The sequence below is a fragment of the Convolutriloba macropyga genome, chromosome 2, assembly GCF_964194025.1.
Source record: "Convolutriloba macropyga chromosome 2, txConMacr16.3, whole genome shotgun sequence".
Classification (NCBI taxonomy): Eukaryota; Metazoa; Xenacoelomorpha; order Acoela; family Convolutidae; genus Convolutriloba; species Convolutriloba macropyga.
In genome coordinates, this window is record NC_134469.1 from 23,279,339 (window position 1) to 23,297,345 (window position 18,007).

The 18,007-nt window shown below is 38.6% G+C and overlaps 1 protein-coding gene across 2 annotated transcripts in view; it reads right to left on the reverse strand.

Moving 5' to 3' along the window:
* The window catches only part of LOC142358326 (uncharacterized), a 72,885-nt gene that overhangs the window by 14,329 nt on the left and 40,549 nt on the right, over nt 1-18,007 (reverse strand). The window lies entirely within an intron of this gene.

Here is an 18,007-nt window from a genome sequence, read left to right on the forward strand (position 1 = left end):
CCATAGGCTACTAAATTCTGACATTAGAAAATGACTACGCTACACTCTAACGTAAAAACATAAATCCATGTACGAAAAAAACGATGTCGAGTCAACACATGAATAAACTTGCATCAGCTTAAAGAAATCTCCATAATTAGGGGGTTGTTTGGGGGGCTTAGTTCAGGGACCGGGTTGTAGGAATTTATGTCTCCCATACCTAAATATAATTGAAACAAACTTCGTTTGAGAGCAATTAAAAACACAGAGAAAGAAAGGCAGATGAATAGAAAAGGAAAACGAAAAGAGAATAGAGAGCGAAAATGAACAGAATGAGAAACAATTGAGAGAAACGGAAGAGGAATGAAGAGAAAGAATTAATGAAATTAAAGAATTAATGAAATTAAAGAATAAATGAAATTAAAGAAATAATGGAATTAAAGAATGTTACATTAAAGCTTGGCTCTGCCTCATTAGTATCTAATTAATTTAAATCATTTTATGAGGATAATTTTACATATTCGCTTTTATTTCGGTAATTGACCTTTTTTCGAGATGCTCATTTTGTCAAAAATCCGTGATGCATCAGCAAATGCCATTCAAGGACTACTTTCGTTTAATTAATCTTTCGCTGATCGACTCATTTACTATTATCTGGTTTTCAGCCATTGCCCCAATTTATGCATCCGCAGTTTTTCGGTCGTTGACCCTTTAGGCACAGGCAGCTTTTCAGTCATAGGCAGCTTTTCGGTCAATAACCTAATTTTGCATCCGCGGCTTTTCAGTCATTGACCTTTATGGCATAGGCAGCTTTTCAGTCAGTGAATATTTTGTCAATGACCTTTTCCAAAATACATACAAAACACTATGTTTAAGAGGCTCCAAAAACATGTGAAGATTAGGAGCTTAAACATGGTGGTATTGGTATTGGCGCAAGCGGGAACGCACTGGATCCACCATGTGCGGCAAAGAACACAACAGGGTACCAGAACACGGCAGATCAAGAAACGGAAACGTGGAAGGAGTTGTCTCCTGGTCACCAACGGAGCGGCAACGGTCCAACCAACCCAAGCACCTCTGGAAACAATCCTCAAGGCGAGAACCCAGCCGGGTTCGACATTTCCTCAAGACGGTTTTTTCCTTGCTGACTCAGGGACGACAGCCTATCTGAGTCAGCTACTACTTAGGGCTGGAGACATCAAAACCAACCCAGGCCCAACGCTGTGTGGTTCGTGCAAGAAAAGAGTCGGAGGAAACAGCATAAAGTGCACATGGTGCGAACAGTGGATACACCAGAAGTGCAGTGGCCTAAGTAGGAAGGATATCACACAGTTAGCTAAAGCCAACACATATGCTTTCGAATGTAACAACTGCAGAGCAACCGCCACCCAATCCAACCCCGATTGGATGCCACAGATGGAAGAAACGAGGGGAACATCAACCTGCGCCGACCCCACGCAGGATCCTTCTGAGGCAGAGAGGCGTGGACGAGGGGAAGAAGAAGAGCATGAACAGAACAAACAATCAGCTCCCTGTTACAGCCCCGAACAGAGAACAGAGGTGCCACGGAAGAGAGGGAAACGAGTGCGTTGGGCAGACCCTATCCAACAAACACAGCTGTTCAAGGAGCAAGAAGAGGGAAAAAGTGCATCGAGGGAACCGCTAAGGTGCCCAACAGAGGGCCAAGCTGCAGTGCCTTCGACGACACAAAGAAAACTAGGCGCGGCCTGAAACGACGAACAACTGAGGAACAGAAGCAAGCCCGCAGCGAAAGGAGGAAAGAAACGCGGAGACAAGCTCTCCCCGTGGACTTAAGAGTTACGACATGGAACCTGCAGGGGCTATCAACCCACGAAAGAAATAGGAAACGGTTGAGAAGAGTCGTCGAGTTCACCCATCGAAAAGGATGGCAGATAACCTTAGTCACAGAGCTTCGATCAAAAACAGTTGGGGTCGTATGGCGGGGGGAAGGAGAAAAACAAACATCTCTAATTCACTCCGAGAGAAGTGGCATCATCTTATGGGGAAACGCTCTCAACCAGTGGATACAAGGTGGACAGAAGAAGAACATTCGAGACAGGGTAACATCTATAACCCTAGAGAAAATACGCTTCGTGTCTGTGTATCAACCCTTATGGAGCAATGGTCCGGAAAATATTGACCAGTACCGGCACTTCCTAGAAAGCGAACTGGCGAGAACCCCGAAGTCACTAGCCTTGGTTATTGGCGGAGACCACAACGCACATATAGGAAGAGAGGAGCGGGGCCCAGCCAATGGAAAGTATGGCCAAACCACTCCATCGACAATTGCAGGGGAAGACCTCCTCATAGACTGGTGCAAAGCGAATGAGATGCAATGGGTTAACTCCTTTTTTAACATCAAAAAGAGGGGGACGTGGTTCAACAAAAGCCATAAGAGATGGTACGAGTTAGATGGTTTTGTAATTAGGAAGGACGAGAGACACAAACTCTGCAAGAGTATGAAAGTTACGGATGACAACGCACTGTCCGATCATCAACCAATAACTCTAACCATCAGAACAACATCTAAAAACAACCGCCTTGCCAGGACACAGAGGAAACCAAACTTAAACTGGGAAGCTCTAAATGTCCCACAGAAGGCACTAGAATTCTTGGAAAGAACCGAGGTCCTCAGTACGACCCTGAGCGAGGACTGTAGCTGGAAAGATATCGCGGAGATAATGGAAAAAGCAGTCAGAGAGATATGTGGAATCAAGAAGCGTCATGTTGCCAACCCTTGGACAATAGGTCATGAAGAGGAGCTTGAATCTCTTCATGAAAAGATCGCTAAAGCAGTGAGATGCAGAAATGAAGACACTGAAGCGGGAAGGGACAGCAAGTGGGCTAAGGACCAGCTCAAGGTGGCGCGAAGAAACATGAAAACTGCTTGAAGGACTTGGAACGAGCGTGGTGGGACAATATCCTACCAATGTCGAGATGCAAACGAAAAATGAGATATGGGCAGCATGTTCCGCCTCCTGAGGCAACTTGGCGGGAGGGATTCGAAACCCATTTCGGGCACCACAATCACAACCGACGAAATCAAGACGCACTTCCAACAAGTATCGAGTGAGAGATACGAGAACATGCCTGAAGAGCTGATGAGCTGGGTGAGGAAAATGGGAGACTGGCGGAACGATCCACGGCATGTTGAAGCTAACAAGAAGCTGAACGAGACTCCCTCTCCCCACGAAATTGAAGAATGCATCAAAGATATGAAGGATTCAGCACCGGGCGCGGACAATGTCAGAATAAAGTATATCAAACTGAGCACACAATCCACTAAGAACCACGTAGTGAGAATCGTTACAGAAATGTTTGAGAAGAGAGCCCCCACCTGGGATGAAGCATTGAAAGTGGGCCAAATAGTTCCACTACACAAGAAGGGGGACAGAAACGACACTAACAACTACAGAGGTGTCTGTCTTCTTGCCATGGGCAGCAGAATCTTGGCCAAAGTTTTGTCCAAACGACTCAGGGAGTGGTCTGAAAAATTAGGGCTGTTAGACGAAAATCAGAGCGGTTTCCGGCCAGGCATATCAACAACAGACGCCACCCAAGTGATCATTCGTATGAAGGAAGACGCAGATGACCTACGCAAGAGACGAGAGCAACAGAACCTGCCAAGAAAAGAGAGCACCGACCCCACTGCTACCCTTCTCGACCTAAGAAAGGCCTACCCGAGAGTGAATAAGCCGGCCTTGTGGGAAATGTTGCGAAGATACGGAATGGATGGAAGTTTCCTGAACTCCTTGATGGATTTGCATGAGGCTACGAAATACCGTGTCAAGGGAATGGAGGGCGAAAGCGACGAATGGACACCAGAGAGAGGGCTTCGAGAAGGCTGCTCTACCTCTCCTTGCCTCTTCAACATATACCACCAGGTAGTCATGCGGATCGCAGAGATAGAGAGAAAAGAACACAGTGATGAAAAGTACGAAACGACAGGTGTGGAGTGGAAGTGGATACCATCGCCATCAATCCCTCACCCGGACAGAGTGGAAAAGCCAACAGTGAAACGGAAACAAGAAATGTCTGCTCTTCCTTGGTCGCGGACGACACCACCATCAATGGACAGAAAAGGGAACTCGAAGATGGTCTGAAAATAGTGAAGGACGTCATGAACAAGTTTGAAGAGCGAAACAACGAAGACAAGGAGGAGCGGGTGGTCTTTTCCAGCCAAGAGGCAAATGGAATCAGAATGCTGGGTAGCTGGCTCGGACCAAAAGAAGATATAAAGTGCCGCAAAAAACGTGCTGGAACACTGTGGGCGCGGTGTTGGAACCAACTAAAGAAGTCCAAGCTTCCAAAAACCAAGCAGGCACAGATTGTGGAAACTTGCGTTGAGAGTGGCCTACTCTTCGATTGTGCAGCAAGACCCTGGTACATTGGAGAGATCAAAATGTTACAGAGTTAGATCGACAAGTGTTACCGCTCAGTGTCGAGCAACAACAAGGCACCACCGCTCATACAAATGGAAGCAGAAGGAAAGAACATGCAAGATGTGAGGAATATTCTCGGGGTCAAGAGTTTAAGATGGAAGATCGAGAAAAGGACTCTTGAGAGAATTGGTCATATCCTCCGAATGTCAGACGAACGTCCTGTGAAAATTGCTGTCATGGGATGGCTGGGAAGCCTCGAAGGACTTCCTAAATCCCCAGGAAAGAAAAGGAAGACGCTTTTTTACTGGAGGAAACTGTTAACAGAAGCTGGCATTGACTGGAGACAAGCACACAAGTGGGCACAGGACAGGATACAATGGAAAGCTATGGTCAGGAAACGAATGCAGCACTTGGAGGACTGGGAACGCAAAAGAGCAAACAAGTTCAGATTCGCGGACAAGAGGGAAAGGAATGAAAAACCACCAACCCCAAGCCTAGAATGCGACGAATGTGGACTAGTATGCAAGACTGCAGCAGGGCTAAAATGCCACGTAAAGAGGATCCACGAGCAGACGAAGACGGTGTTCTCTTGCGAAAAATGTGACTCAACTTTCAAGATGCTCAGTAACTACAAGAATCACATTAAAATATGCAACCCAAGGATTCCCAGAACAACCAAAACAGTCATCAAGCCACCGAAATGGTGCGAATACTGTAACGAGTACAAGTCAGCAGCAAACTTTGCCCGTCATGTGAGGAAATGTTCGAGCGCGACTGGAGGGCATGCCGAATGAACGGCGAACGCCTAGAAGAAGAACTAAAAAAAACTTGCTTAGCGAAGAGTTGATAATCGCCAAAGGTTCCTGATGCTTCCAGCTCCAAAACCATTTTTGTAACGCTGAAATCTACACCACAACCCAGATGTCATCCCAAAAGACGATTAATTAACCACTTGAATTCAATATACAGTGAAAAAATAATTTGAAATTATTGCATAGCTGTCAAACGATTTAAAAAATAGCTTCGCAAAACCAACTCCTGATAACAAGTGAAAGATAATTCTGTGGAAGACTTCTCCCTTTGAGAGGTCTTTGGGAGACAGAACCTGATTGCAGCAGTCAGTATCTAATCAAGAACGATGAACGACAACAGTCACCTCAGCAGTAACTCCGTGCAAAGGAAAGAACCCATTCAAATTGCCTCAAAACTTAGTTTGGAAAAAAACTTAAGAAAATCATCTGGCACGACGTCTTCAACAAATCTGACGCCTCACCCCACAATAACAACATACCCTGCACCATACAACAGCTTGCTGCCACTCACAAGAGGTAAAGCAAACAGTTTCCCGCAATTGTGTACTTCCAGTAAATTTCGCAGGAATGGTAACTAGAGATATCAGTTCCGAACTTGTTCGAACAGGAATTCGGATCATAGAGGTCCGAAAAGACATCTTAGCTTCAGAAGACATAACCTATCTCGTCATATTAAGTGATCTAGCTGAAAAAAATACTCAACGTCGTCATCTCACAGACATCTGCTCACAACAATTCTGCGTCACCTAGCTAGCCCAGAACGCAGAAGACCTGCTTCCAATCGACGTTCGTAAGTCAAACAATGTTCGCAGAAGGTTTCACATTCAAATCCTGGCTGTACCAACCAACGGCATCAAAGAAAGTTGTCGCAAATAGTGTAAACATAGCCGGCAAATTGCCGAAAATAGCCGCCGTTAACGCGCTTGATGCAAATCGGGATTGAAACAGAAAAAGAAAAAAAGAAGAGATAAATTGATAAATCTTGTTCTATATTTTTCAGTGTCAAAAGGTGTTCTAATTCGACGTACATTTTCAGTTGGATTCTAAAACTATACTTAATTCAGTTTTTAAACTGAAAGCTATTCAGTTTAATAAATTGAGGTAAGTAATTAAAATACCTATTGAGGTAAGTTAGAAGTCAAACGTCGTGACTTATGTTAAACGAAAAACGTGATCACAATGTAAAGCGAATTAAAAAAGCATAGCAGGACAAGTCCGGACGTACAATTTAAAGAATTTTCATTGATTAAACAAAAAACTAGACCTAGAACGGACTATGAATGAATTGGTAAAGATATTTAAAACAAAATCCGATTCAAAAAATAAAAAAAAAACAGTAAAAAAATCAAAGTGAAATTTCCACATGTGAACGAAAAACCACTACCGAGAAAGCGAATTTTTGTTCAAACACCGTATTCTCACTCTACTGTAAAAAAAGAGCGAACAAATTCCACGCCGCAAATCTACTTGCTTTTTCGCTCCATTTCCTGTCTCAGCGTGACCAAAATCACTACTCCAATTTGACTTCAAAAATCATGAAGATGTGTGAAAAGTTCTTAAAAAAGTCAGCGCCCCAATACAATTGAAATTCTTTGACTTGTAACAAAAAAAGAAGGACAAGACCTGACGTACAATTCAAAGAATTTTCATTGGCTAAACAAAGAATTAGACCTAGAACGGACTATAAGTGAATTGGGAAAACCATTTCTATATAAATTAGATAAAAAAAAAACAAAAAATCAATGTCAAAATGCCTCACGTGAACAAAACACCACTAGCGAGAAAGCGAATTTTTGTTGAAACAACGTTTTCTCACTGCACTTTAAAAATAGAGCGAAAAAACTTCCCGCCGCAAAACCACTCACTTTTTCGCTCAACTTCCTGTTTCGGCATGACCAAAATCACTACTCCAATTTGACTTCAAAAATCATGAAAATGTTTGAACAGATCTTTTAAAAAAAGACAGCGCCCCAATACAATTCAAATTCTTTGAATTGTAAAAAAAAGACAGCGCCTAAACAATAGCCGTTTGAGAAGCTGACGGCGGCTAGTGATCAAGTAACAGCCTGAACACTCAATCAACGTTATTTCAAAGAAAGTTAACAAACCAAAGAATGCGCCCCTTGTAAATGGAAAACTGAATGAAGTGAGTTCAAGTCAAACTTGACAGGTTTCAACGACTGAAATTTTGCCTAAAAAAGAACTACGCCTCGCAATGTCGCTGTTATGCAGAAATGTCCGGGAAGTCCAACTGGTATTGGCAAGAAGCCAAGCCCGCCAATTAAAACAAAAGGAAGCCACATAAATCTAGCATTATCATCACAAGTTACAGTGAAAGAAATTAGGTGCTGTTCAGTGAGTTATTTTAACGCACTGAACTTGCAACAAAAAACTTTGGACCAAATCAGAATAGCATCAAAGTCCCGTAGAGGAAATAACAGTACGAGAATCAATGACTATAGAAAAAAATCGTCTACAACAGAATAAACATAACCGACTAAACGTCGTAAGAATTGGGAAAACCATTAAGAAAAAAATCCGATTCAAAATATTGAAAAAACAGCAAAAAATCGAAGTGAAATTGCCGCATGTGAACAAAAAACCACTACCGAGAAAGCGAATTTTTGCTCAAAGACCGTATTCTCACTCTACTTTAAAGTAAGAGCGAAAAAATTGCACGTCCCGAAACCACTCGCTTCTTCGCTCCACTTCCTGTTTCGGCGTGACCAAAATCACTGCTCCAATTTGACATCAAAAATCATGAAAATGTTTGAACAGATCTTAAAGACAGCGCCCCAATACAATTGAAACTCTTTGAATTGTAAAAAAACATAGCAGGACAAGACGTGACGTACAATTCAAGGTTTTTCATTGGCTAAATAAAGAACTAGACCTAGAACGGACTATGAGTGAATTGGAAAAACCATTTCTACAAAAAATTAGATTAAAAAAAACAAAAAATCAATATCAAAATGCCTCACGTGAACAAAAAACCACTAGCGAGAAAGCGAATTTTTGTTAAAACAACGTTTTTTCACTCCACCTTAAAATCAGAGCAAAAAAACTTCACGCCTCAAAACCACTCGCTTTTTCGCTCAACTTCCTGTTTCGGCGTGACCAACATCACTACTCCAATTTGACTTCAAAAATCATCAAAATGTTTGAACAGATCTTTTAAAAAACGACAGCGCCCCAATACAATTCAAATTCTTTAAATTGTTAAAAAAGACAGCGCCTAAATAATAGCCGTTTGAGAGGCTGACGGCAGCTATTGATCAAGTAACAGCCTAAACACTCTATCAACGCTATTTCAAAGAAAATTAACTAAAACCAAAGAAGAATGCGCCCCTTGTAAATGGAAAACTGAATGAAGTAAGTGAGTTTAAGTCAAACTTGACAGGTTTCAACGAATATGAAATTTTGCCTGAAAAAAGAACTGAATGTCCGGGAAGTCCAACTGGTATTGGCAAGAAGCCAAGCCCGCCAATGAAAACAAAAGGAAGCCACATAATTCTAGCATTATTATCACAAGTTACACTGAAAGTGCTGTTCAGTGGGGGACTTTAACGCAATGAGCTTGAAACAAAAAAATTTTGGACCTAATCATAATAGCATCGAGGTCCCGTAGAGGAATTAACAGTCCGAGAATCAATGACTATAGGAAAAAAAATCGTCTACAACAGAATAAACATAACCGACTAAACGTCGGAAGAATTGCTCTTGAACGACTACTGGGAGCTATAATCAATTGCAACCTGGTTCAATGGGGGGGGGGGGCTAAATGGGACTACGAAGTTCAATAGTGGGCTTCAAATAACCACATTAGAGGTTAACATATACCACAATTAAGTGAAAAATTGCACCAGTTTCGGCGCACTTTTCATTTGAATTTTAGTATTAAACTTTTCATTTGAATTTTAGTATTTCATTTGAATTTTAGTATTATTATTTTAGTATTTGAAATTGTTGATTGAGAGAGAATTTTAGATCACGCGAAACGCAAAAAGTCAAGGGCGTAAAAGTCACTCGAAAAGTCAAAACGTTAAAAGCGAAAATTTTGCATAAAAAAGACACGTTTACAATAATTGCTTCTCCACAAGACCAATTGATAGAAGTTTAACCGACGTTGAAGAAAGAATGAACTTTATGAGTGCCAAATCTCTTTAAATTCGTGCCAAAATTTGTCCGACTGGAAGGTGGCTGGGTTCAAACGTCAACAACCCCGAGATATATTTTAAGGATTTAAACATCTTTAGAAGTCAACGAGAGCAAAAAGTGCATGAGTCCTCACGTCACGGTGGGGTTTTAATTGCTGTGAACAAATATAAACAATTCAAAGAAACTTGAACTCAGTCTTTCAAGCTGTTGTGTTCAACTAAAACTTTTGAAAACAGTTGTTTTGAGAATCCGGTTGTTTGATTAAGAATAGCAAATCTTAACTCTGCCGCGTTTTAAAGACATATCAATGATCTTATGCGGAGACAAACTTTCCTAAAACAAACACCAAAAAATAAAAAAAAACAATTAGAACTCTACACCAGACTACTTGAAAGCGGTAGAGAATAATGATTCACCTAAGTGAGCAGAAAACAAACAGGATGTAGTCTGTAAAAAATCACGTAAGCTCCAGCATCGGCTTTAATGCCGAATAGATTGTGAAATGTCTGACCACTAACCGATATCGTTCAATCGCCCACATAGGAATCAACCAACGACTCAAGGTGGGAAAACATGACTCAAACGCCATTGAAGCCGAAGAGCTACACTCATCTTAATCGAATAAACGCGAAGCTCCAACAATACTTCGATCAAATAATTGAAATATTTGTACAACGAGGGACAAAACACAGGCAAAGCATGCTTCAAATAACTCGCGGAAAACTTACTAAGTCAAACCAAACACCTATAGAAAAAGAAGATCCTGGAAATGAAGAAGCTGTTAAAAAGCAAAGCAGCACAAAACTGAGCAGCAACAAAACTTTTCATGGCTCGTAGGGCAACTTCTCTGTAAACATTCAAGCTCCTATTGATCCCATAATGAGACTTTAATCATCAAGACCACAGACAAAGCAACATGACACTCTGATTTCAAAATCGTTTACGATACTTATAAAAAAATTCACTCACTAATATCTATTATAAATATTAATTATAAATGATATATATTAATATTCAGCCTGATAAATATTAATATTCAGTTAATATTGGACAAATTTTAATCACATTCTGAAAGTAAATTTATTACGTGAGTGTAAAAGTCAACTAATTGAGTGAGGTAATTTCGGTATGCTCAACAATTTAACAGAGGAACGGCTTAAAAGCATTTGCATAAAGCAGAAAAAAATGAAGTCGCATGAAAAAATTCAAAAACCAAGTCATCAAGTAAAGTTCTCAATTAGACCAAAAACATAGTTTGACAAAATGGGCATCTTAATAGCGGTTGAAAAGTGTATACTTTTGGTATTAGGGAATGAATAGCACGGCTTCCAGATATGAAAGTAGAAACGGAGGACAGAAAACTTAGAACCAAACAGATATCCGTCATGACGATAGCAGTCAAACAGAGGCACCACCGAACACTGTCAAATTATTAGCAAAAAAAACTAGAGATTTGCCAATGATCCTTGTCGTTTACGTCTCGAATACTAACCGAATGATGTTGAAGTCCCATGTTAAAGTTGAAGCGAAAAATAAGAAACGCAAATAATCACTTGATCTGAATATATTAAAACGCTAATAGAACTTCAAACTTAAGACGTTGCAGAAAAAAATTTTGTCGAATTTCTTTAATACTTACAACACTAAACTACAGGGTAACGAAACATGGTTGGAAAAATATTCGGCAAACTGAACAAAAACATGGGACAGGAAGGTGAAAATATACCCGACGGGTACCCGAAAAGTTCTCGATTATTCCTTCTATCTCCATTGGGGATGAAACAGGGGAAAAGCTGACAAGTTGCCAGGCAGTAGTCGAGAAGTAGACTCTTTGAGATCCCATTGTCCTCAAAATTATCAAGGACGAAGACAAAAACCTAACTTAGCCTTGCTTGAAACATAACTCCCGACCGTTGGGTTGAACAGATAGTGGTAACGAAAAATGACCAACAAACGGCTATGCGACAATTGCTGAAAAGAAAAAGAAGTTGGACAACTTTGCTACAGTCATACTGCTTCAAATTAGCTAGTCTGTAGCTCAGTCAAAAATTTCTACTTCCTTTTTCAGCCCCTCAGAAAATATGAGGCCAATCAATGCTCAACTGGGCAATCGAAAAAGTCTAACTTAAAAATAAAAATGAGAGAGAGAGCATTTTCTGGAGTCTCAATTGGGAGACTCCAACCCTCCTTCTATTCTCATTCTAGACTCTGGAGGAAAGGACAATGGAGGAATTTGAGAGCAGCAGTAAATACAGTCGGCAGCGGAAAAAAATACCAGATCAGTACAGATCTTTAAGACCTCAAATATCATCAGGCAACTCCAGTGTAAGGATGTAAAACAGAACACAAATATAAGGATAAGACTTGTATGAAAAACGTGGAAAGATTAGATTTAGTGTGAAATTAATAAAGGTGTCAGAAGAGGACCCACCTGAGTTGTCAGTATACAAACGCGCATATTCGATCTAATTCTCATAAAAAGCGAACGTCGTCCAAATAGCAGACGAAGTGCTGTGCTATAGAGGTCTCCAAGTAGACATGTGAAAAAAAAATTGGAACAGAGAAGAATCTGAGGACAAAAGACCAAATCAATAGCTAACAAACAATGGATCACAGCGTTATTAAAATCTAAAGACCTGTTTGTAAAAATGTATCATGAAAAAAGTAATAACTAAATTAAAAGCCATTAACGAAAATAATTAAAAGCAATCGTCAAACTATATCAGCAAATGAAAATAGAAAGACACAGAAAAAAATGATGGTTCAGAAAAACAACAGAACTGATGGTTTAAATTTCTCATAAAAACATTGGTTATTTTAAAATTACTTTTTGAAGGTCTTTTTACAAAAAGTCCATTTGCAAGTATTAATATGTTTTGGTCAGCCATTATAGTCTCCAGCAGTTATTAGGTGCATTATTTCGGAAATGAAATCAAGGGCGGATAAATTTTCTGTGGATATCCGCCTCACCAAGACGACCGAACTCTACTACTTGATCAGAGAGTATAAATTACAATACACGATCAGTTTTGGTCCCCGATCGTTGGCTTGAACAGATAAGTGGTTAAAAAATTGACCACAAACGCTATTGCTAAAAAGATGGAAGTTGAAGTATTTTGCTAGAGCCAAACTACTTCTAATCCGCTAGTCTGTGGCCCAATCAGAACTCAGCGGCTCACTTCTAATTCTTTTATCAGCCTCGAAAAATATGAGTCCACTCAGTGCTCAACTGAGTAATCAAAATAGCCTATCAGAAACACAAAATCAGATAAAAGAGCATTTTACGAAGACTCAATTGTGGGTCTCCAATCCACCTCCTAATCTCATTCTGGACTGGGGAGCAGACAATGGCGGAAATTGAGAGAAGCAGTAAATACAGGCGGCAGCACGCAAAAAATACCAGGTCATTACACATCCTAAAGACCTAGAACATCAACAGGCAACCCAGTGTAATGATGTAATACAGAACACAATTTTGAGAATAAGATTTGTATTGAAACGTAGAATGGGAATTAAATGAAGGCGGGTAAATAAATTAGGACCCACCTGAGTGTTGAGTATATTCTAGTGCATATTTGATCAAAGTCTCATAGGCGAACGTAGTCAAGTAGGAGACCAATGTGCTGTGCTAAAGATAGAGGTCTCCAAGTGAAAACTTGAAAAAAATTTGAAAAGAGATGTTTCTCACGGCAAGAGACCAAATCGCTAGCTTCTAGCAAACAATGGATCACGGCGTCAACCATTGCTGAAGAACTGCATTTAACAAAATTATCTTCGGAAAAAGTAATTAAAAACGTGATAACCAATTAATTAAAACAATTTAAAGCAATTGTAAACCTATATCAGAAAAATGTTAAAATTTTGAATTCAGTTAAAAATTCTATTGGTGACCTCACTTTCTGCAACTTAAATGAGGAAATACCAACACTAAGAATAGTGTAAGTTTAAATATTTCATTCTAAATAATTAATGAAGATTCTATTCCTTTTATGAGTCCCAAGCTATATTCAAAGCCACTATCATAAACATGTCAAGAATTTAAAACGAAAAAAATTTTGGGACAAGAGAATCCAAAATGCATTGAATAAGGCCGTTCACAATTTCGTTTTTCAAAAAATAATTGTTAATTATTTAAATGGACGCTTTGATTCATCTCCAAACAGCAAACCCATCAGCTAAGAAATATACACAGGCACAAAAAACTAATACACATTTCTGATGGAAACCTTATATTCAAAAACTCATTGTTGAAAATTTAGTTAAAAAAACAATTCGCAACTATTAATTTGCGTTGTTCTGTCATGAGAGTCTGCAGTAGTTGTCAAGTGTAGTATTTCGAGAAAAAATGAAATCATGGGCAGATAACTTTTCGGGGGAGATCTTTCTCAACAATACGGTGACACCCACTCATTTCTTGAGCAAATAGTGCAAAATAACAATACATGATCAAATTTGCTCCCCCGACATTTGGTTTGAACGTATATTGGTAATAAAAATGGCCAAAAAAATCCGTGTCACAATTCCTAAAAAAGAAAACTTAAACAATGACGCTAATCAGTCCTCAATTGAGCGTTAAATAGATAATACCAAAAGGGGGAAAAACTTCTCATTTCAAAAAAGGGGGCTTCTTTTCGGAAATACCAAAAAGGGGGACTCCTGCTTTCTCATTCCTGACTTGGGACCGGACAATGCCGGAGTTTGAGCGCAGCAGAAAACACCCGGCAGGTGGGAACCTAAAACACCAAATCAGTACACATCTTAAAGACCTAGAGGTAAATCCTTTGGCTAGAAAGCAGTGGATGTCATACAGAAGACAATTAAAGAATAGCACATTTGTAAAAAAAATTTTTTTAAAACAATTACAATAGATAAAGGTGTCAGACAAGGACCCACTTGTGGTGTCAGTGTATTATTGCGGATAGTTGATCGAATTTTCATTACAAAAAGACATCTAATTGAGAGTCCTGCAAGAGAATGTGAGAAAAAATTGAGGAAAAATTTGGGGAAAATTTAGAAAATTTTCGGAACAATAGATCAAATCGATGGCTTACTACGTACAATGAGTCACTCCGCTCACAATTTCCAATAAAAATCGTAAAAATTTCACAAGCAAATCTTCAAAATTTTATATTGGGAACGGTGACAACCAGTTACTTGAGAAAAAATCAAATAGTTACCCCGATTTAGATAGACAAAAGAAAACTAATGCCTATTTAGTTCGGGAAAAGGTAACAACGATTTTGAAACGTCAGCAGAGGATTTAAGTTTGCTTTCAGTTTAAAATTGTCATCTCACTTTCTGCATATTTAAGGTTGGAAGTACCAACACTGCATAATATTTAAGGTTGCAAGTACCAAGGATTTATTGTATGCTTGATGATTGCAGTCTAAATAATTACTTAAAACATCAAATGCTTTAATGAGCTCCAAGGAATATTGTATAACCACGACAGAATTTACTTTTCAAAAACTGATTTTCACAAATGTACCGAAAACTCATTATTTGGACTTTTAAACGCGGAAAATGTGGTAACAAATTGGTGTGCAGTTATCATAATAAATTGCATTTTACGTAGAAGCAATATCCCCCAAATTTTGCGGAAGAGGAGAGAACACTTCTAAAACGAATAATTGAACTTCTCGAAATTCTGATCAGTGAACACATTTGAAAAACAAAATATGCTGACATAATAAAAAACAGCTCTTTTGACATTACTACAGGTAAAACCATTTCAAAATAATTAGTTTCTGAAAGATTTAGCATTTCGCTGATATCTTCTTTACAAATAGGTCGAACCTCCATTCCAGATAAAAAAAAGTCATTTTGAAATACATTTCCAACCTTTGTCCCTGGACCATTGCATTCTACCAGTAGCTTACAAAAAGCCAAAAAACGGCTTCGTGAAAATTATTGAAACTAGGGCATAGCCGAAAATTTCCTATACCGTCAAAATGCTTCTAATTAACCGGTCTTTAGATAGAGCTAAAAAAAATGATATCAGTTCTCGGCCATTAGAGAAGAAGTGAATCATAGATTACGATAGTCGAAGCTCTACTGAGCAGTCCAAATAAATGCAACTTCAACAATAAGAATGGAGGGAAAACCAATTAACAGAGACTCTAACCCTTCTCCTTTCTCATTCTGGACTTAGGAAAACAATGGGGGAGTTGGACCGCGTACGCACACGCGCAGAGCAGCTTTCACACTGTAATGCCAACGCAGTACAAATCCTACAGACATAGAACAACAAACGACACCAGTTAGATAGCTAAAATTGCTTGAAAATGGTAGATGCATTAGGAAAATTAATCTAAGCACAAGAGATTTGAAGGAACAGGACGATATGAAACAGACATTTAGAAGAATTAAGGCTGTAGAAAGAAGTTTGAACGCAGAAGTAAACACTCAGGGCAGCTGTCATACTCAAAAAACCCACACAGTACATCCCTTAGTGCTAGAAAAACATCAAGAAGCAATACCAGTTCCGTAGCACAATTGACGGTGGATGCAAATGATAATGGAAATATAGACATTATAGTTTAGAAATAACATTTTAAACATACCCGGCAGATTGCCGGAAAATAGCCGCCGTTGATTCCAATAAGCATGATTGGGATTGAAATAACAGAAGATATTGAAAAAAAAAAAGATTTTTGTACAAAAACATTTTTTTAAGTCCGATTTATTTTGATGGCATTTCGTAGTTGAACATACTTCTGTTTCTTAGAGAGAGGCTACAGGGGCTGCTATCAATAACAATAAGCATTAGAGATGGTAAATAAGACTTATAGGAACGACGTTCAAATAGCGGTCATCTAAAATTGGGATTTATGGGTTTATCCCGGTTTCTATTTCTGACTTCCATGAGGTAAAATGAGTTAAAGCGAAACATTTTTTATTCGACGAAGTAAAAAAAATAGGAGCGCTATAATAGCCGGCTGAGATGATGAGGGCGGCTATCAAAAGTAGTTAGGTAAGCTAAACAGTTCAAAAAAAATGAAATCCCCTTTGAAGTGACAGTGTTTAAAACAAAAGGTTGACCTTAGCCTCCAAATAAAAAATCTTCTCTTCATTGGAGACCAACGTGGCAATATTTGACATAGATCTACAAGTTGGGTAATGCTAATGATTGATATTGATCGAAAACAACACTTTTGAGATTGAAAACGGAAAACAGCTTTCCGCTTTCCAAAAAATTAACACGTAAATATTATCTAATGTATCTAGAAACAGCAAAAGGACAACATTTTGAGTTTAATTTAGTAATTTTTACTCAATTGTTGGCTTTTTAACGTGAGAAGCATCCACACTAAACAATTTGACTGTTCAATCATTTCAATTTGAAAGACTATTGGAAAATGAATTCTTTTGATATGCTCCAAACTATATTATATACCCGAGAGAAATGTTAACTCAAAAACAGAAAACCATAGAAAGTTTTCAAACATGACAGTGTTAACAACTTGAAATGTACTAAGCAAATTTTTTTAATGATAGTAAAAATCAAGAAAACAAAAAAAACATACAAAGATGAGTAAGAGACTTTTCCATTTTTTAAATGGTCCTTAACTCGATAAAAAAATCGAATTCGCTTCTCATCCCTTGAAAAAACTTAAGAAAAGAATGACGTCAATCAGTCCTCAACTGAGCTAACCAAATAAGAGTTACTTAAACGATGCCAATAAGGCGGCATTTTAAGGACTTTCAATTGAGACTTCAACCCTTCTCCTTTCTCATTATGGACTAATGACCAGTCAGTGGCGGAATTTGAGCACAGACGTACACAAGCAGAGCAGCGTTCACATTAAAAAAACCAACGCAGTACAAATACTGCAGACCTAGAACATCAACAAGTCATATCAGTTAGGTAGCTAAAATGCCGTAAAAACGGTGGATGCAGTAAACAAAATTTATCTAAGCACAACAGCTCTGAAGAAACATAGTTAAAAACTTAGATTCGGATAGTAAAAAGTTAGGGGGATGGAAATTAGTTAAAGTTGAAATAATTCTTCAAATTAGGAAAAATTTATTTTCATAGGAGAACTGATAATTAATCTATTAACAGGTCTCTAAAAATACATATGAAAAAAAAGATTCGAAATAAAAAATTCTTCAAGCTCGAACGAAGAAAACGATAGCTTTACACGCCATGAATTATGCAGCTTCCACTTTATCACAGCACTTAACAAACTTTTAAAATGCTACATTTTTCCGCTTACCCAAAAATAGAGACAAAAACAGTAATCTGGTTTAAAAAAAGTTGAAATTGAAAAAGAATCAGCAAAAGGTTAAAGTGTTGCATTTAGTTTAAAGCTTTTCATTTACTTTTCGCAATTTTAACGGACGAAGGAATCTGAATTAAGCATACATTGTATGTCAAAGCATTTTAGTCCGAAAGATAACTTTCAAGTAATTTGTTCTGATAAGTTCAAAGCTATATTTTATAACCAAATTAATTTTTGAGTTCCCCAAATTCGGTAATTGAATCTTGAAAGATATAGTGTGTATAACCCTTTTTAACTCAGAAGCTGTCCTAGCCAAATAAAATTTCATTAGCCAATTCCTTTCCCATTATGCACTTGGGACCAGATAATGGCGAGTTTTGAACGCAGACGTACACACAGAGCAGCCTTCAAATTTAAAAACCTAAGCAGT